Source organism: Phyllostomus discolor, chromosome 12 (assembly GCF_004126475.2).
Source record: "Phyllostomus discolor isolate MPI-MPIP mPhyDis1 chromosome 12, mPhyDis1.pri.v3, whole genome shotgun sequence".
Taxonomy (NCBI): domain Eukaryota; kingdom Metazoa; phylum Chordata; class Mammalia; order Chiroptera; family Phyllostomidae; genus Phyllostomus; species Phyllostomus discolor.
Window position 1 is genome coordinate 43279851 of NC_040914.2, and position 21091 is coordinate 43300941.

Sequence of the window (21091 nt, forward strand, 5' to 3'; positions counted from 1 at the left end):
TTGGGAGTCCGAGACCCTCCGAGCAAGGACTTAGAAGAAACCGTTAGCTGACTTCCTTGTCGCTTCCACTGAGGGCGTGTGTCCTGATTTTAGCCCCGCCCTGCCTGACGGAACTCGTTCTCACCAACTACAGCCGTGTGGGGTTGGTAAGTGGAATGACCAGGGGCGGAAATGGACCTGGAGGGAGGGGCTAAAGGTTCCGCATTCTTGCAGAACTTTTGTTAATTCCAGAAGATATTATCTCATCGTCCTTTTTCTTTGTCTTCTTCTGAATTCGTTCCAGACTTGGGCCTTCCTCAGTTGCAGGTGCCCTTCCCCACTCTGTAGGTTGCCGTTCCACTTTCTGAGCGTGTCTGGAGGAGCATTTCCTAATTTTGGTGTAGTCCAGTTTATTCATCTTTGTTATTGTTGTTTCTAGTGCTTTCGATGCTCTGTTAAGCGCCCCCTACCCAGGGTCGGGAAGAAACTGGCCCACGTTGTCCTATGGAATTGCAGCGCCGGGTAGGGCGGCCGCTGCCCCGGCAGCTGCTGAGGGGTGACGCCTCACAGCTGCCGGCTGTGCCCCTGCTTTCCGCCTGGGCTGCAGAGAAGCAGAAGAAGGGGTCAGCTGGCAGTGCTTCTGTTACGTGGGTGTTGACACGATCATATTTTGAAAAATAAGTTAAATAACATTAAAATTATTTTTTTCTATTTTAATGTAGTTATTGGGAAATCTGAAATTACGTATGTGACATGGGCTAAATTTTGTTGGACGAGTCTGTTCTAGAAACTGGTGTTTGCTCTTCGCATTCAGATCAACAGCCCACAATACTCAGATTCGGTTTGCCTGTGAGATGAGGGGCAGATTTCGTTTCCCCTACTTGGATCCGAATATTTTGACATTTCTTTTTACGCTTCTTAAGTTTCTCCTCTGTATGTATAGGTTTTAACAAAATTGAGCCCATACTATATATTGTTTTGTAACCAAAATTTCCCCCTGAAATGCTGGACATTTAGGTCCCTCTTACATAACTGAACTTGGGGCTATTTTTCCCTCACCTCCCTTCCCCATTTCTCTGTTCTTTTCCTGATGGGCCAGGTCTGTGACTCTTCAGGTTCCCAGCGGAGTGCTTGGCTCCAGAGTAAGAAGCACTGGCCTGTTTGAGGCCGAGTCCTTTCTGCAGTAGCGGGACGGACTCAGCCCAGAGCGCACACTCGCAGGGAATGTGGGACATGGTAGGGTTGCCTGCGTGGTTCTGTGTGTTGCAACGGTGTTTAATGCTGTTCGCAATGAGGAAGGCTGAGTCTGTCCTCTCGCTTCCTGAAGGGGGTGGTAAATCTCGCGTGATCATGGACTGGACTGTCTCCCTGGAGTTCCATGCATTTTAGTTCTTTGTATCCTCAGGTTGTCGTCTTTGATATATACAGAATTTGCATTGTTAGTGCCTTCCTGGGGGGCTGAACCACTTTATCGTTATGTTGTGACCCTCTCCGTGTCTCATCAGCGCTGTTGTATGTACGTGCTGCTGTATCTGCCATCGTACACCAAAACCAGCTTCCTGTCCGTTCCTATTTGCACGATCAGCTTTCTCCCATCCGAAATAGACCCCCAGTGTTTATTTCCTTTCTGTTTTAGGTGTGTCTCTTGAGAACAGCGTATGATAGGATAGTTTACAATGCACCCTGACGTCTGTCTCTGAAATCATCAGCCTGTTTATGTCGATGTGATTACTGACATGTGTGTGTGTGTTTGTCCTTTTTCTGGAGCTCATCCTGCTCATTTGTTATTTTTTTCTCCCATATTTCTCCCTCACACTCTTTTGCGCCCACTCTTTTTGTTCATTCCATTTTTTTCTTTAACAGTTTAGAAAAATTAATTATTAAATAGTCTCTATTCTTAGCATTCTAGGAAGGAAAACATACGTATTTACCAAAGCTTAAAGTTAACCGATACCTTTCCCCTCCTAAGTAGTACAGGGTCCTTAAACATTTCAAACCCCCACTCAACTTGTTATATATTTATTATATTTTTTAAAAACCATCTCGCCCTGTTTGGCGTAGCTCAGTGGATTGAACACAGGCTGCGAACCAAAGTGTCACAGGTTCAATTCCCAGTCAGGTCACATGCCTGGGTTGCAGACCATGACCCCCAGCAACCGCACATTGATGTTTCTCTCTCTCTCTCTATCTCCCTCCCTTCCCTCTCTAAAAATAAATAAATAAAATCTTTAAAATAAATAAATAAAAATTTAAAAAATACAAAACCATCTAGATGTCATCATTGTTGAGATAGAAGCTGGTATGGTCAAGGTGCTCAATGTAAGAAGCTCAAGTTTACGTACCAGTTCACTGGGTAGAAATGTGTCAGGTCCTGGAGCAGGAACAAAGTGCAAGACGGGATGAGTCCTCGCTCCGAAGGCCCCGCTATTCCCGAGTGTGGGTCAGGGCTCGGTGCCTGTGTGCTCACCCGCGGCTGTTTTGCAGGGTGGCCGGACCCTCTGGCGTCTCTCAACTCACTTACCTAAGGTACGGGGCTCGCTCGTGGTGGAGACATGGAAGCCCTTTGACGTGACACTCTTTCGGCCTTGACCTTAGAGCCTCTAGTTCGTAACAAATACCTTTGACTCTACCATACACCTACCCCTGAAACTAATACAAATAATGTTGTATGTAAACTGTCATGGGGGGGCAATCTTTTTTAATTAAAAATTTTTATTTTAAAACTCATACATGAGTCTTATTATTTTTATACCACCAAAAAAAAGGTACCTTTTAAAAACAAATATTGAAAATATTTTTTTAGCCAAGGGCTCTATTAAAATGTCCCCAATGTTACTTAAGTTGTTATGACACTGAAATTAGATGTGAAGAATAGTGGACTTTTCCTTGATTTATGGACTCATTAGATTTTATTCAAAGGAACCCCTTGAATGCTATGCTATGAACAAAGTTGGCATGATGGTGTTCCTCTTCTCGCAGTCTTCTGAGAAATCCTGTAACAAATAAGAAGCATCACAGACTGTATGTAATTTATAAAGTTCCACAAGTCACAGTGCAGGATTTCCAGAAGGTGAAACTGAAAGTATTATTTTGTTGATCATAAGTCATACCATTTGTGTGTGTGGCGGGGGGGGGGTGTAAGATTTTATTTATTTACTTTTAGAGAGGGGGAAGGGAGGGAGAAAGAGATAGAGAAACATCAGTGTGAGAGAGAAACGTGGATTGGTTGCCTCCTGCCTCTGGCCTCAACCTGGGACTTGACCCACAGCCCAGGCCTGAGCCCTGACCGGGAACCGAGCCTGCAACCTTTCGTTTTGTGGCACAGCAGCCACCCCACTGAGCCACACGGGCCAGGGCTGATGTGTGGTTTTGATCTTTGATACTTGTTGACTCATGTTTTAAAAGTTGCCTAGACCCTGGCTGGCATAGCTCAGTGGATTGAGCTCGGGCTGCGAACCAAAGTGTCGCAGGTTCGAGTCCCAGCCAGGGTACGTGCCTGGGTTGCAGGCCATAACCCCCAGCAACCGCACATTGATGTTTCTCTCTCTCTCTCTCTCTTTCTCCCTCCCTTCCCTCTCTAAAAATAAATAAGATCTTTAAAAAAAAAAAGTTGTCTAATGAGTTTTACTATCGGTTTCGAATGAAAACGTGGGGAAAAAAGATGTCAGGGTTTTTTCACAGCGGAGTGTGTGCTAGGGCCCAGAGTTGAAGCTGTCGTGTGTGGCGTTGGGCGCCCCGGGGGTGGCAGCGGCTCAGAGCCCCGGGGAGCACTGGCGACAACAGGCCGTTCCCCCTGGGGAAGGTAATGCTGCCCGTTTCCAGCACCTTGAATCATTAGGATGATTCCCCTTAGTTGGGATTTCCTTTTTCTTTTAAAGCTACTTGGTTCTTTGGGAGCCCCTCCCCCCCCCACCCTCAAAACAAGGGGAGGGCTTTTCTTCAGGGCGCTTCGCCAGAGAAGGCAAAGCCGTTGTGTCTCCTGTGAACTTGGAATTGGCTTTTTGTGTGTGTGTATTTTTTACCAGCCCCAAATACTCCAGAAGAGTTTCTTTTCCTTCCCTGTTTTCTGAGGACTGTCTCTAAACAAACGCACGTGGTGTTCCTAACTTCCGTTAACTCTGTGTGTGGTGTCGCTGTAGGAGCGTCAGGGAGCAGAGAAACTGTTCCAGGGCAAGAGGGGTGCACAGCTTGCAAAGGATGTTGCCAGGAGAAGCAAAACGTAAGACACGGACATCCGACTTCACTCTCCTTCCCCTGCAGAAACACTCTCTGTCTGGCCGTGCGCCTCCCACAAACGCTAACGAGACACCTGCCACTGATCCGGCACTAAATTTGCGTGACGCTCGTCCCTGACCGTCCGAGGTCCCCGAGTCACACGAGGTTTCGACCAGGTTAGCGGGGCGAACGTTGCAGCATTCAGTCCTAACGCCCTGTTGCACGCGCCCCGCTTTGTCCAAGAAGAGGAACACTGTGGTGTTTCTGAAGGAGACAGTCGCTTGTATCAGTTTGTTAACAAAGATAAGATACTACACTGGTTGGATTTTACTTTCAAAAGCTTTTTGAAGGTAGAAGAAAAGCAATTTCCGTCCGTCTGGGTTTGACAGTCACGTCCTTCCCTCCCCTCCCAAGGTTCAATCCAGGGGCCGATTTGCCAACTGACAAAAAAAAAAGGTGGTCCGTCCCCGGGGGATGTGGGAGCCATCCAGGTAATAATGGTGTGTTAGAACTCGGGCCTGAGAGTGCTGCCACGGCTGTGAGACACACAGATGCTCAATGCATCGGGTTCTGGACCCCGCCGATTCCCCCACGGTTGTTAGAACCCAGCTGTATTTGTGTGTGACGAGGAACAGGCTTGAAGCTGTTATTGGACCAGACCTTGACCTGGGCCAGGGAAGTGGAGGCAGCTCTGGTCTTCCTCATTTCCCCAGGACGTGCGCTTCTGAACAGTTCGTCCCTCTGGATGCTGTGCCGATGTTTGCGTAGTTCTTGCTTTGAGAGATTTACTGTCCCAAAGATCCTGCTTGATAATGGTACCATATTGCCTGCTGAATTATCCAGTAACATAATCCCAGTAGGTAATTCCGTTTGCTGGTGTTTTAGGACATATGAAATGATTTTTTTTTCCTTCTATCGGAGGGTCTGCATTGCTGTATCAGTTTTGGAAATGGAATGATTTGGTTTTCTGCTTGATTTCAACATGCCAATCAAATTCTTCCCCCAACACAGGACTGTTTAATGTTCCAACTCAGAAAAGTGCTGTGAGTTTCCGTAGGTGTTGCCTGGGTGGTCGGCGCACCAAACTGAAACTGACTGCCAGTGTCCTCTGTGTGTCCCCAGAACGCCATCGAGAACATGTCCATGCTGGCCGAGGTGGAGAGGCTGAAGGGCCTGCTGCAGTCGGGCCAGATCCCCGGCAGGGAGCGCAGTTCAGGTCAGGAGAGCGCGCTCTGCCCGTGCGCTTGCAGTGTGTGTTCCGCCGGCAGTGGTTCCAGAGCAGCTGGGATGCTGCCAGCCCGGAGTGCCAGAGCACAGCGCCTCATTGCCTCTGACCCGATGTTCACGAGATCCCGTCAAATGCTCTTTCAGGAGAAATGATCTGATAGACCATACCATGGTACAGGACTCTGGGGCTTCTCTGTGTGAATGTTGACGCAGACACCACTGCACAGCCGTGGCCTGAGACCCAGCATGAGGGGACCCCGTGCGGACTCGCTCCCATGTGCGGCCAGGCTGGCTGAGCAATCTAAATGCAGGCCCGAGGGGCACCCAGCCGGAGACTCAGGTCGTAGCCTCACCGGCTCTGTCCTCAGGTGAATTTCCCAGTCCTCACTTACTCTGAAATCCATTTCTTCATCTTGAAACCTGAGATGATAATAGTGCCGCCCTCAGACGCTGTTGGGAAGACTAAGTAAGACACTTCTGAGGTGCCACATAGCACAGGGTCCAACATGATGCCAGCTTTGTGTCAGGCAGCGTGGGCACTGGGGATGTGAATTAAAAACCACTCAGAAGAATGCACATTGCCAGCTTTGCTCTGGATGTAATGGGAGCCTCCGGCTAGACGGGCAGCTGGGGAAACAGTGTTTGGAGTGAGGCTGAAGAGGAGGAAGGCATTGAGCAGGCCAGGGGTTCTCACTCTGTGGTCTTTGGGCCCCTGGGGGGTTGTGAGGTCGAACTTACTGTAACAGCACCAAGATGTTATTCGCTGATGTTTTGCTTAGGAACGCCTTCAGGAAGCAATGAGAATTACTCGTTTTATTAAATATCACCCTTGAGTGCACATCTTTTAGATACTCTGGGTGACAGAGCCAGCGGTGGGGGTGGGGCGTAAAGCACTTCTCTCTGCCTAAGTTGGATGTTTGTCCACAGCTGGGTTTTTTTTTTTTTTTAGTGTATTGGGGTGACATCGGTTAGTGAAATGACGCAGGTTCCAGGTGTGCAAGCCTATGGTAAGTTGTCTGCAACTGATCATCTGAGAGGCAGGCATCTTCTCAAACACGAGGTGAGCCTATTCCTTCAAGCAAGACAACTCATGGTATTTGTTACCAGTGATAAAATTCAAACTTCCAAGCAGAATAAACTGCTAGAAAAATTTTACCCACAACTGTAGCCATGACACCCTCGCAGCATTTGCAGACTTTTCTGAGGAAGTCAGTGATGTTCACAAATGTGAGGTTTTTTAAAAATATTTTTTTATTTATTTTTAGAGCCAGAGGAAAGGAGAGAGAAAGAAGAGAAACATCACTGTGTGCGTCCCCTTGCATGCTCCCTACCAGGGACCTGGCCTGCAACCCACACACGTTCTCGAGTGGGAATCGAACCTGTTTCCCTCTGGTTTGCCGACTGGTGCTCAGTCCACTGAGCCACACCAGCTAGGGCACCAATGTGATTTTTTTACGCTGTGCAATGAGGCAGGTCAGCATCTGCAGAGCTCAGGGAACCAGGGCTCCCCAGGGTTCTAAGCACATGCGTGGCAAATGGTACAAGATGGACCAGTGGGTTTTCAGGGGAGAAAGTAGGAGCCGTTCGTCCATAAGGTTTCTGACTCCACGCTGGCACAAGGAGGCCTCGAACGCTTGAACAGAAAGAGGCCCCTGTGGGCACAGCTCTGGGGGGCGGTGGAGGCTGGTGGGGGACCTGGCAGACAAGGAAGCACGCATGAACCGGGCTGGGTGACAGATGTGGGAATGAGTTGGGGTGGTAGGCAGGGAGTCTGGCTTCCATAACACGCCTGTGCGATCTTCCTTTTCCTTTGGGAACTGGCTGTCCCTTTGCCCACCTGCCAGAGCCCGAAGGTCGCTGGGCCGTGAGCATCTCGAGCGCCAGGGCTGCTGTTGGGCTCTCGTGCCTTGCGCGGGGCCTGGCACGCAGGAGCCTCAGGGAAAGGGCACCCACATGCCGAGAGAGCGAGTTCTCTGATGTCGATATGACTCTGGGTTGTGTTTTCCTCCAGGCCCCACCGACGACGGCGAAGAGGCGATGGAAGAGGACACAGTCACAAACAGGTCCTGAGCAGCGAGGCCCGAGCACCCACGGGCCCTGAGACACCAGCATGGGACAAGCCCTGGATGTGGAACAGTAGCCTCGTTTGTGTCAGCAGAGAGCTCCCGAGCATTGTTGAAACGCTGCCAGCTGCTGCTGCTGCTGGTCATTTTCTAATAGAACGTTGGAAACTGAGATGCCTGTTTTCTACAGAGAGTAAAAACCAAGGACACTCGCTGTGCCGCCAAGTTGCATGTCATCGGGCTGGGCGTGCAGTGAGGGGTGTGGGCGCCTGTAGACGGAGATGCAGGAGGGTGTCGTCTCTAACTGGGCTTCTGGGTCCTCGAGAAAATGCCTAGATTGGGGCGTCAGACTCGTTTTTCCTGGGGGCCACATCAGCCTCGAGGTCGCCTTCAAAGGGCAGAAGTAATTGTTGGACTGTGGAAATGGAACTACCCTTTAACTGTTAAGGACTTGAAATCACATTCCGCCCCCAGAAGGCAACCAGGAGGCTGATGTGGGTCCTGGTGAGAATGAGTTTGACACCCCGGTCTAGACGTTTCAATCCTTAGTAAAACTCAGGAGTGTGCGTGCTGCTAGCAATTGCTTGTGAGAACCTGCCATCTCCGGAGCATTTTCTTCTGCGTAAAGAATTGCGCTTGCCCTGGCTGGCGTAGCTCAGTGGATTGAGCTCGGGCTGTGAACCAAAGTATCACAGGTTCGATTCCCAGTCAGGGCACATGCCTCAGCTGCAGGCCAGGTCCCCAGTGGGGGCCACGTGAGAGGCAACCACACATTGATGTCTCTCTCTCTCCCCCTCCTTCCCGTCTCTAAAAATAAATAAAATATTTTTTTTTAAAAAAAAGAAAGAATCTCGAGCTTCATTCCAGGCAGCCGAGCTTTAGGGCTTTACCAGAAGCGGCATCCTTTGGAGTTTTTATTTCACAAACGTCATGCGAATGAATTACTGATTTGAAGAGCTGGAGGGGGATGCAGCTTTCCCTTGTCAGCTGAGGGGACGCAGAGTGGCACGTGCCAGTGTTCAGGACGTCACAGGGGAGTCACGGCTGCCCCGACGGGCGGGCCAGGGCTCGTGTCCTCACAACTCCACGCTTGATCACAGCTCTCACCCCGTGAGAGCCCATTGACGCTCCCCTAAAAACGGTGGTGGAGGTGAGGGCCTCCACCCTAGAACTTGGGGTTCAGTCGGCAACCACTGTGGGCTCACACAGCTGGCTCTGCTTTCCCCACGGGCCTGTGGACAAGTGGGCTAACTGGGCAAAGGTGCAAGAGGGGAAGGAACACTAGAGGCATCTTGGGCCTGCACATGGACACAATTACGTCTGCCTAGTTGCCATTGGCCAAACTAAGACACCTGGCCGCATCCCAAGGCAGAGGCTGGGGAACTACGCTCCTCCCTCTCCTCCTACCTGGAGGATGTGGTGAGGATGTGGCTGTAAAGTGATGCATCGGGGCAAGTCCGCCTTTTTTTTTTTTTACAGTTATTTATTTTGAGAGAGGAAGGGAAACATCAATGTGTCGTTGTGTCTCACGTGCCCCCTGCTGGGGACCAACCAGGCATGTGCCCTGACTGGGAATCGAACTGGTGACTCTTTGGTTCACAGGCAGGTGCTCAATCCACCGAGCCACACCAGCCAGGGCAAATCAGTCTTAACATGGTCAGTCAGGGGTGGAATTCTGGATACTACCTTCGACCTGTTCTGGCAAACAACACCCGAGCAGTTATACTGAGTAATTGTTTGCTGAAATAACCCTGGTTCTTGGCAAGCTAGGGGAGAACACGCCCTGATGAAAGGGACAAAGCTTGGAAGGAATGGGACCGCAGAACAATGTGTGAGGGATTGAAAGGGAGACCATCATTCATGCATTCTAATAACTCAGAATCTATGAAATCCGAGTGGAATGAGCCTGTCATACTGTGTGCACATGCACGCATGCACAGATGCATGGTACTGCAGTTCACCACACAGTGGAACCTTGGTTCTTGAACTTAACTTGTTCTGAAAGGCTGTTTGAGAAGCAATTCATTAAAAAAGCAAATTATTCATACTTGTGCATCCTCTCCTTTGTCACCCAAGACATACAAGTGATCACACACCTTTTTTTTTTTTCTGTGAATGACCTCATGGAGAATGGGATTGTTCAAAATGAGAGACAGTTGCCCTGGCTGGTGTGGCTCAGTGTGTTGAGCACCAGCCTGAGAACCACAAGGTCACCAGTTTGATTCCCAGTCAGGGCACATGCCTGGGTTGCTGGCCAAGTCAATACTAGGGGTGTGTGAGAGGCAACCACACATTGATGTTTCTCTCCTTCTTTCTCCCTCCCTTCCCCTATAAAACAAGTAAATAAACAAACATAAAATCTCAATCCCCCCAAAAGGGAGCCCTGGTGGCTATGGCTCAGCAGATTGAGCGCTGGCCTGCAAAGGAAGGCAAAGGTTGCAGGTTTGATTGCCAGTCAGGACACATGTCTGAGTTGCAGGCCAGGTCCCCACTTGGGGGCGTGCGAGAGAACAGAATCGTTGGTGTTTTTCTTACTCTTTCTCCCTCCCCCTCGCTCTAAAAGTAAATAAAATTTTGGGGGGCAGGAGAGAGGCTGTCTTATTAAAAAAGAAAAAAAAAAGGTGGGAGACATTTGAGAATCAGGATTTGACTGTATATTTAAAGCTGCTCCCAGCAAGTATTACAACTGTAAGCCCAAGAAAGCATTCAGTTTTAGCACAGGTTCAAGATGTCAGAATAAATGAAAGCCCATCTCAAAGCAATGAGTGATGGCTCACCTTTTACAAGTGAAAGGAAAACATTGAGAAGTAGGTATTAGCCCTAGCCAGATAGCTCAGCTGGTTAGAGCTTTGTCCTTATACACCAGGGTCGAGGGTTCGATCCCCAGTCAGGGCACACATGATAATTCAACCAATGAGTGCATAGACAACAAATGGATAGTTCTCCCAAATCAATGAATAACATTTTTTGAAGAAGTGTCCAAAAAATGCAACCTAATGAATGTGAAGATCTAATCGGCTTTATGAAGTGAGTCATGAATCAGGCAGCGTCTTATCTAGCAACTAGAAGGGCACTCAGGGGTTATAAAAAAGGGGAAGGTTTTTAGAGGAAGAAAGTGGGGCAAAGGAGCTATTGAAAAAGAAAGGAAAGGGGAGTACTTGAGATCTTGCTCCCCCTGTATATGTTGCCAGCTTGGCTCAAATTTAAAATGAAAAAAGAAAACAAAGGATTATTAGATGGGGGAGCATCGTTGACGGGAGTGAACGGCAAGAGTTCTCATCATGCAGATTGCCTCTTCTTCCTGGGGTGGGGATGCGAGGGGGATTGTGACAGATGCTTTACTGGTGCCTGACCAGAAAATTCCGGACTAGTTAACTATGTTTCTGGGGGAGACTGAGACAGCAATTAGGTCAGGTATTAAAACTAGGTTTGGTATCAAGGGAGCCTGTGGTTTTCTCTTTAAAAATTTCTGTCAACTTTTGAGACTGCTACGTATGTTCACTTCAACCCCCCACACACACAAAAAAACCCCACAAAAAAACAAAAAACCTTCCAAGTCAAGTTGCACATAGGATAGGGTAAGGCAGGCCTGAGAGAGGTGGTGGGCGGCAGGTGAGGAGTGGCAATGGGTGGAGGACACTGCAGGCAGCGGCAACGGCACCAGTAACCGCGAGTGTTTCGTGCCAGTGAAATGGGGTGTTAGAGCCATTGCTATCATTCATCTCAAGAGGTTTTGCTTCTGGAGGGGAGGAGAAGCATGAGGATCGACGGGACTTTCCTGGACTAAAAGGTAACACCAGCAGCAGGAGCAGGCTGCCCTGCTTGGGTACCGAAGTCAGCACTCGCCAAGTCCACAAGTAGGTCAGCCATGGGCCCCCTGGGAGGACGCAGGGCTTTGCTGGGCTCAAACGGGCCCGGGGCTCTGCAGGGTCCGGGGCCCCGCCCACTCCTCTGTGATTGGCCAGGTCGCCCAGGCCACGCCCCGAGTACGTATACGTGGGGGCGGGCCCGAGGCGGACACGGAGGGACTGGGCAGAGCTGTGGCCGCCAGGAGCGGGACGTGGGGCTGCTGTCCCCGCGCGCCCGGCTCTGGAGACCGAGGGGCTGCGGTGCCTGCACGTCCCTGGTGAGTGGCCGCGGCCCGCGGGGAAGCGGGGTGGCGCCGCCGTGTTCGGTGCGTCTTCCTCCGCGGCGCGCGGGGCCTGGGGAGGCCTTGGCCCTCCTGGAGCCGCATTTTCCCGGGCGGCGCCGGGCGGCTGTTTATTTGCTTTCTGCGAAGCAAGCTCTTGGGCTGCGGTTTCTGGGACCGCTGGGCCTTCGGCGCTGGTCTCCAGGCCTGGTTGCCCAGCCCTCCCCTGCCCGCCCACACCTGGAACGCCGCGCGCCGCCCCAGCCCCCCGCGGCCACCCTTTTCCCTCCATCCCCGAGGTCTGAGGGGCCTCTGCCCTCTCGAATTGCAGGGGGTCTTCTCTTGAGCCTCAGTAGTATCCGTTTTTGAGCTTCTTGCAGACGGCTTGCTTTCTTTTTTTTTCCAGTGAGCTCCCCGCTGGCCACCTGCGGCCGGTACATGGTCTTCAGCTGCGTCCTTTCGTACCTGATCTCTCAGCAGCTTTCCGCACGCCCGCGAGCCTTGGGGCAGAGGCAGCTGGACCGAGCCGGCTACTGTGGGTTAGTAACTGCAAATCCGGGCTGCTGCTCGGAGTAAGAAAATGTGGGAAGAAAACGTGTGTGTGCTTCTGAAACCAATTTTGGTGAACGTGCAACAACAGGTCGTCTGACGTCAGGGATTTTAATCGAGGGGGAAATACTTCTAGGACGGGTTCCATGGAAAACCTCACTCATGGGTCTGCCTGTTCACCGTGAGTTGTCTTTGAGACCTCGATGAGTGAGGAGAAAGGTTCAGTTCTTCATAGTCGTGATGTGTTGCTTTATCGCAACTCACTCATCAGGCCTGACTTCAAATTCTACTGGGTTATTGTAAAGTCATTCTCTCTGAAACGGTGGCCTTGTCACCACTTAGAAACTGGAGTTTGAAGCTCGTTTCTGAGGACAGTCCAAAGAAATGTTAAGTGCTTTGAGACTGGGGCATCATTAAATACAGGTGTTGCTCATCTCTGCCGTTCTCGGTCTCCTTGATTGTTAACTACGTGCACGTGCACCAACAAGGCACCGAATGCAGCTGTGAATCTTGCGTAAGATGCAGGATTTCACGAAGCGCCAGGTGGTGGTGATGGGATGGCACGCCCGAGAGGCTTGTTTTCAGGAAGCACTGCAGAACGTAACCACAGTGAAAGGGGGTGCGTTGTGCTAGCCTATTTTGTGAGAACACGATTAAAAACCTACCTGTGATAGGTTTTATCCTGAGAATGGGCCAACAGAAATGGCACTGAAACTCACATTCCTATAAAATGGAAGTGTGTGTGGGTTTTGTTTTTTTAAGATTTTATTTTTAGAAGTGGGGAGAGAGAAAGGTCAGTGTGTGGTTGCCTCCCACAGGCCCCCTACTGGGGACCGGCCCTGACTGGGAAATGTCAGAAGGAAAATGAAATGTCCAGCAACACATGAACACCTACACACAGTAGAACTTACCTTTAATGCTGAAAGCAATTGATGACCGAATACGGGGAGGCGGGGTGGGGGAATGTTATTGTTATGGTTTGGAAGGGGAGTCCTCCTCTTCCATGAAAACCGTCAGGTAGCCTTCCCCAGACTTCCTGAATTGGAGTTGCCGAGGGAGAGGTTTCTGGTGCTGAGAACTCTGGCGTGTACAGTCTGCCCTGTCAGCAGCCAAATCCTATGTGGAAGGGTAGCCTTCTTCACGTAGAAACACGTTTTTGCACCATCTGCTATCTGTGCTTTTATATATTTCTGATGCTGCTCTAAACTCAAGAATTCCCATTTTGTACAAATGCTTTTTAGCTTACTTTTCTCTCCCATTCATGGTAGAACCTGACGATGCTGTGAAACGACAAGAGGCCTTAGCAGCTGCTGGCCTGAAAATGCAGGAAGAGCTCAGCGCACAGGTGGGAAAGCACAAGGAAAAACTTCAAGACACGTAGGAAGTGCTTTGCATGGGTGGCCCTAACGATGTGAGGCCGAGTGGGTAAAGCTGAGTGCACACCCTCGGGTGGGTCCTGGGACCAGCTCGCCTGCAGCACCGTGTCCAGTAGAACTGGGTGGCTGCTCGGGCGGAGTGTCTGGTTGGGGCAGACGCTCGTGGTTCCCTCACAGCAGTGCCTCACATAACAGAGGTGTGTGTGTGCACGTGCCATACTGCCATACACAGTCCACGTTCTGTGTGGAGCTGGTGTGTCGCACGTGATCTGGCCTCGTGGGTGCCACGTTGCAGTGGGTTGAAGTGTTCACTGGGCGTTTTGGAAGATCTTTGTAAAAGCACAGGGTGCAGTTTGGGGGCATCTGAGGAAGCGGGAAGGGGACAACCCAGGGTGAGTGACATCTGGGCTGCTCTGTCCCCTCACAGGAGGCCACTGAGGCACCAGCAGCGTTTTTGTCATTTCTGTGTGGTCACCCACCCTGCAGCTGCACTCCCAGCCTGCTAGCCACACCCTTTTTTTCTGGCTCAATTCCTTGCTCATCTTCTGCTAACCCAAAATGCATGTCTCCTTGTATCCTTTCAAAGCACAGGTTTGGTCTCTGTGTGCTGCTGGAGGTGACACAGACCTCTGCAAGGAAGGGCAGGAACTTTGCTGTCACATCCAGGCAGCTCCTCTACTGGGACATCTGGTCGACCCACTGCTTGTTCTGCTGAGCGCTCATTTATTGGGACATCTGGTCGACCTGCTGGGGCCACTGCTCCATCTCTTCCCTTCTACTCTTTCCCCCCTTCTACCCTTCCTCTTCCTAAATCATTAAAAAACACTTTTTGCTGTGGCCTCAAACACAACCCACTTAAAGGAAGCGTTAAAACAGCACAGTGTTTTGAGAATCACCACCACCAAGGAATCATCCCACACACAGCCAGTGCAGAGAGCAGTCTTTTCAACAGATCACACAGAGCCACCTCAGGCTCGTGTCTCTCTCCCATGCAGCAATCCTATGAAGAAACTGCCCTCACACATTTTTCCCAAAAAACTGTCACAGCACCAGGCTTGCTCAGCGAAAAAGGCCAGTCACACCCCTCAAGCCCTTTTGCTAATACAACAAAGGAGCTGAGGCATGGGGGGGGGGGGTGTTGTTATTCAAGACATTCCAACACGGTCACCTGGGTAGGTGAGAGGACTTCACACAGTAACCAAGGGCAGCTGGTCCCTGCCACCCCTCAACTCCCCACCACAGTGTTGGTGAAGCAGCACCCCACTCCCCCATGGACAGGGAGAGGGCCCAGCTCTCCAACTTACTATTACTTACTGCTTTCCAAGTAAAGCTTTCTTCTGCTCACCTGCACACTGCACCACTGATGCTGTCTTCAGCTGGATTGAGCCATAACTTCTATTCTACTTCCAAGTGCAGAGGGGACCCCAAGGGCTCTGTTGGTGAGCTGTGCTCACATGCAGAGCAAATTGCATCCACATAACACACCTGTGTTGGGCAGAGATCAATCCCCTCTGCTGTGCTGCTGTCTCTCTACTTCCTCTCAGGCTACAGCCCTTTGTCTGGGAGAGGAGGTGGAGCCTGCTCCTGGAGACCTGCACAGAGAGGCCCCACATCTGGCAGACAAGGCTAACAGACCTTGCTGATGTCCACTTTGGCACTAAGCAAGGTGAACCCTTCAACCCCCCCCCCCCAAGTTGCCTTAACATACACTTTTTCCCCCAGTGACTGGCCCTGATCTCACTTGGCAGGTGTTGTTCCCCAAAGGGAAGGCCTGCAGGTGGAAAGAGCCACCAATCTGATGTGACAAGCAGCCAAGCTGAGTGACAGCCACCACCAAGAACAGAGACAGAGCCTGTCCACAGTTTCCATTCTTATAAACCACTTTGGGGGTACACATGTCACAGGGGAGCAGGCCCCCCCTGCATCCAAAGACATAGCAGCAGGATAGAAAGCAGTGCTTTCCCCATAGAGGGGAGGAAGTGGGACTTGGGTTCCCAAAGAAGGTGGGGGGCGTCTCAGCAAGCCCCAGCCCTAGAGCTGAACACAGGACCCCAGGGCACCAAGACACCTAACTTGTTTGGTTACAACAGCCACCCACCACCCTTGGGTTCCAGCCCAGATCACCACATACACACCAACATCCTGTGCTGATCAGCCCACTGGCTTGTCTCCTGGGCCACCCTGTTGGGTCTCAGGCACTTCACCCCAGGACCACCACACATTGAGGCCAATGTCAATCCATGAGGTTGGGATGAAGGCAAGGCATCCAAAGGTGAGACTGTCAGGAGGGCTCCAGGAAGGGTCTTCCACAGCTCCAGAAGACAGGATGGGATCCACTGTCACCAGCGTGCAGGCCACTCCATCATGACACCTGTCTGGAACACAAGGGCCTAAGTACCTCCCACACCAGCCCCAGGCCTTAACTCCACCCCCCCCCATCAAGTCCCAAATGTTCCCACATACCGACCTGTGCACTGAGGATGGTGCAGGAAAGAGCTGCCTGCACAGCAGGGCTTTGGAGGTTGAGCCCCTGGACACAATGAAGAGCAACCAAGTGGCCTGAGGCAAAAAGCACAGGCTTGGCTTGGCCCCACCCATGACCCAAACCCAGCTAAGCACAAAAACCATCATAGACCCCACTCACATTTCCACACCAGTGACTGGAAGCCACTGGGTGTGTTTGATGTCCTGTCACCAGGGACATCACTTCCCAGGCTGGCCCACACGGAAGCCAGAGCTTCAGTTGCGGGGATCAGAGGCAGCCTCATAGCATCTGTGGGAGCATCAGGAACCTAACCTGACCTGCATACATCCCCCCACCCCAGCACTCCTTTTTCCTAAACTTACGTTCTCACTAGGAAAAGCCCAAGGGAGATGTGAGTTGCATGTAACATGCAAAAAACACTTGTGGGCCAGGACCTGGTGGACCCCCTAGGGCTACCTTAGCCAACCACTGGCAGTTGGTACAACACAGAAAACCCATCATCTGTGAGGTGGGACATGGGCCTACCCCCTTTACCAGAAACTGCAGCAGTGGCCTGAGGCAGTCAAGCAGAAAAGGGAAAGACACCCCTCACACACACTCAGCCTTAGGGACCTGGGTGACAACCCAGTGTCCACTATAGCATCCCAGAGGGCCTGGCAGTGGAGCTATTTCCCAAGAGGCTCCCACCAGACAGGCAATGGAAGAGCAAGCATCACAGGCTTGACACCCAGCTCCACCACCCTGGTCAGGAAGAGCAGCACTGGGCAGAGGTGGCAGCCAGAGTCAGCAGGCAGTTGTGACTCAGAGGACCAGCACACTCCCCCCTGAGCACACAACTGGGACACAGGACACTGCTCTTCACACACCACCAAAGGAGGCCACAAACCCCGGTCCCAAACAGACCAGGGAGGCAGAGCCAGGCAGTCAACCTCTTACAAGGAAGAGAGGAATAGGATGCCAAGTGCACCTTTCTCCCCCAAGGTGGAACACCATCGGACCATCTCTCTAGCGGACACTCTCCAGGTTCCCCATCCTTAAGTCTGACGCACTCTGCTCTTACACTGTGACACCCATCATTGTCACAGAAGAACTAGGTCAGTGGGGTGCCTCCCACTGCTTTCCACACAGCAGCCCTGCACAGGGCACAGCAAGGAGGCATCAAGGGCAGAATCTACAGCACAGGAGGGCCCAGTCAGCGGCATCCACACTGCTGCTTCCCATGCAGCAGGCCCTGGGCAGGGCACACCACAGTGAGGTGGTACTGAGGATAGAGTCTATAGCACAGGAGGGCCCAGTCAGCAGGGGTCAGAGTCCTCCTGCTTCCCACACAGCAGTCCTGGGCAGGGCATAGCAAGGAAGTGCCAAGGGCAGACTCTACAGCACCAAAGAGCTAGGCCAATAGGGTGCCTTCCTCCTGCTTCCCACACAGCAGCCCCAGGCAGGGGACAACAAGGAGGTGCCAAGGGCAGACTCTAGCACAGGAGGGCCCAGTCAACAGGGTCAGAGTCCCACTGCTTCCCACACAGCAGCCCTGGGCAAAACTGCATTCACCCCACTTCAGGCACAGGAGCCTGAAAAAGCAGCACACCAAGACAAAGACACAAGAACTGGTCTCCAGCAGAGCCACTCTGGCATGTTTGTAGCCAGGGCAGAGCCATGCACCTGGTCATGGTCAAACCCAGAGGCCTGTTCACAGAGCAGACTTCCTCAGCCACCCACCATGGGGTAACCACTAATCTGGTGATACAAACCACTGGCTTCTGATGAGAAAAAGTACCTTGCCTGTTGGCGGGGCTGAATCACAGTTCATGCGGCCACCCTGGAACCATGGCCTGGTCACTGATCATCTCTACCATCCCCTTCCCTTAGCCTCAGAGCCCGCAGGGCCATCTGGTCGACCCAACAGATGTAGTCACAGTAGGGAGGAACGGTCCCTTCAAGTCTCCAGATGGAAACAAATTCCCACGGAGGTGCCCCCGGTGAAGGAACACTCATAAGTTTCCGACCCACCTCAGAGCTCCCCCAGCATGGCCTGTGCCGCCCCCCCCCACCTCCGTAGTGAGCTAGGGCCCGACGACGGGTACTTCTGGTGGGGGCCACCTTCTGATGTCACGAAGCCACATAAACCAGACGATCCTGCGAGGGCCAAGGGCCTCCTGGAGCTCTGCCTGGCTCACTGCAGCCGAATCCTGTGCTCCCGGAGGAGGGAACCATGGAAAAGCATCCACCACATGGTGCCTGAGACAACCAACACAAATGTCCTGTGGATGGGTCTGCCTCTCGGGATGGCAGGGGCGCACCCACGGCCACTGAATCGATGCATTCAACCTCGGAGCACGTCTCTGACCTGACCGATGGGGAGCACAGGCCCCGCAAGCAGAGCACCAGCCAGGGGCAGAGCGGGCGCAGTGTCTGGTCCTCCTCTGTACGGTTAGGGTGCGTCCGAGGAGTGCGTGAGGGCCACGTGTGGAGAGCAGGCAGGAAGGGCTGCATCCATCTCTCGGCTCTTTTTTAGGTGAAGTATAGCTTAACCTCGGAGGAGGACCCCCGACACAAAACAGGAAGACCTGCGAGGTGGGGTCACCACAGCCCAAAGCTCAAGCTGGTGAGTGGCTCCCGCTGTGTGTCTGCAGCCAAGCCCCTCTCGCCTGCCGCGGGCCGGTTCTCACCTCCGGAGCGGACACCTCCAGAATCTGGGTGGGAAGCATGCTCTCTCCCCGTTTCCACAGAGCCCCGGTGGGCCCCCGTGGTGGAAGGGCACACGCTGCTTGTTAGTCGACCTGCCCCAACACGTTAGCCGGAAGTTACAGCACACCGCACCCCCTCTGAGCCTACAAATTCCTCCCGAGAACAAATGAAGTGCAGGCCCTTGGGCACTACCGGGGTGAGCCTGAGAGTGCTGCCGGCCTCCTGGAACTCTCCCCTGGGCACTGCAGCCAAATTCCACCCCTTACCTACTACTGTGGTTCTATTGGACTGAGGAAGTGAAATCCGAAGAACGCACCTTAACAGGGACCTAGACCTCTCTACCACCCATTGCTCCCACTCACAAAACAGACAGTCCGGGGAGAGGCCCGAAAATTCTGAGAAAAATTTAGGGAGTGGGGCCCAGCCCATCTCACCAGCCCAGGGCGGTCTCCCACCTTCGGATCCAGATCCGGGCATCTCGGTGGGAAGCACTGCCTTCTCCCGTTTCCCAGGGACCCTCAGTGGGGCCCCTCGAGCAGAGAGGCACCATCTGTTTGCTGGTCAACCGGTCCTGGAGCACCCCACACCTCAGCCAGAAGTGCTAGCAATGGCCCCACTGCCTCCACCACCCCCGTCCCTACAAGCCTGCAGCTACAATCCCCAGAGAACACATGAAGCTCGGACCCCTGGGCTCTACCGGGGTGAGCCTGAAAGTTCCACGGCCTCCTGGAACTCTCCCCTGGGCACTGCGGCCAAGTTCCATCCCTTACCTACTACTGTGCTCCACGGGCCGAGGTAGTGAAATCTGAAGGCACCTTAGCAGGGACCTAGACCTCTCTACCACCCGTTGCTCCCACTCACAAACCAGGCCATCCGGGGAGAGCCCTGAAAATTCTGAGAGAAATCTAAGCAGTTCCCACCTTTCCCAGGCCCGGCCCGGCCCAGCACCGTCTCCCACCTCCAGATCCAGATTCCAGGCACCTCAGGCGTCTCGGTGGGAAGCACTGTCTTCTCCCGTCTCCCGTGGGGCCTCAGTGGGGTCCCCGCGAGCAGAGAAGCACCATCCGTTTGCTGGTGAACTGGCCCTGGTGCACCCCCACACCTCAGCCAGAAGTGCTAGCAATGGCCCCACTACCTCCACCACCCCATCCCTACAAGCCTGCAGCTACGATTGCTCCGAAGAACTGATGAAGAAGCTCAGACCACTGGGTGCTACCAGGGTGAGCCTGAGCACGCTGTTGGCCTCCTGGAACTCTCCCCTGGGCACTGTGGCCAAATTCCACCCCTTACCTACTACCGTGTTCCACAGGCCGAGGTAGTGAAATCCAAAGGCAGCACCTTAGCAGGGACCTAGACCTTTCTACCACCCGTTGCTCCCACTCACAAACTGGACAGTCCGGGGAGAGCCCCGAGAATTTTGAGAGAAATCCAAGGAGCGGGTCCGCACCTTTCCCGGGCCGGGCCCGGCCCGGCCCGGCCCGGCCCATCTCACCAGCCCAGGGCGGTCTACCACCTCCGGATCAAGATCCAGGCACCTCGGGCATCTCAGTGGGAAGCACTGCCTTCTCCCATTTCCCGTGGGGTCTCAGTGGGGTCCCGCGAGCAGAGAGGCACCATCCGTTTGCTGGTCAACCGGCCCTGGAGCACCCCCACACCTCAGCCAGAAGTGCTAGCTATGGCCTCACCACCTCCACTGTCTCCATCCCTACAAACCTGCAGCTACGATCTCCGGAGTACAGATGAAGCGCGGTTCCCTGGGCTCTACCGGGGTGAGCCTGAAAGTGCTGCCCACCTCCTGGAACTCTGCCTGGGGCACTGTGGCCAAATTCCATCCCTTACCTACTACCATGTTTCCACAGGCCAAAGAAGTGAAATCCAAAGAACGCACCTTAGTAGGGACCTAGCTCTCTCTCTACCACCCATTGCTCCCACTCACAAACCAGGCTGTCTGGGGAAGAGCCCCAAAAATTCTGAGAAAAATCTAGGGAGTGGGGCCCGGCCCGTCTCACCAGCCCAGGGCGGTCTCCCACCTCGGGATCCAGATCCAGATCCAGATCCAGGCACCTCGGGCATCTCGGTGGGAAGCACTGTCTTCTCCTGTTTCCCGTGGGGCCTCAGTGGGGTCCCGCGAACAGAGAGGCACCATCCGTTTGCTGGTCAACCGGTCCTGGCGCACCCCCGCAACCCAGCCAGAAGTGCTAGCAATGGCCTCACCACCTCCACCACCCCGGTCCCTAACAAGCCTGCAGCTACAATCCCCAGAGAACACATGAAGCGCAGACCCCTGGGCTCTACCGGGGTGAGCCTGAAAGTGCTGCCGGCCTCCTGGAACTCTCCCCTGGGCACTGCGGCCAAGTTCCATCCCTTACCTACTACTGTG

The 21091-nt window shown here is 52.9% G+C and overlaps 1 long non-coding RNA gene and 1 pseudogene across 2 annotated transcripts; both read left to right on the plus strand.

Moving 5' to 3' along the window:
• The first annotated feature begins 2280 nt into the window (after positions 1 to 2280).
• Positions 2281 to 7709, plus strand: LOC114488682 (annotated as a pseudogene).
• Positions 7710 to 11410: 3701 nt separating this feature from the next.
• LOC118497573 lies at positions 11411 to 14326 on the plus strand. Of its 2 annotated transcripts, XR_004900105.1 has the most exons (4): positions 11415 to 11610; positions 12020 to 12152; positions 13431 to 13539; positions 14130 to 14326. It is a non-coding gene; the product is annotated as an uncharacterized LOC118497573 (long non-coding RNA). The 2 variants fall into 2 exon arrangements; XR_004900104.1 differs by lacking the exon at positions 14130 to 14326 and having other exon boundaries at positions 11411 to 11610; positions 13431 to 14002.
• The last annotated feature ends 6765 nt before the right edge of the window (positions 14327 to 21091 follow it).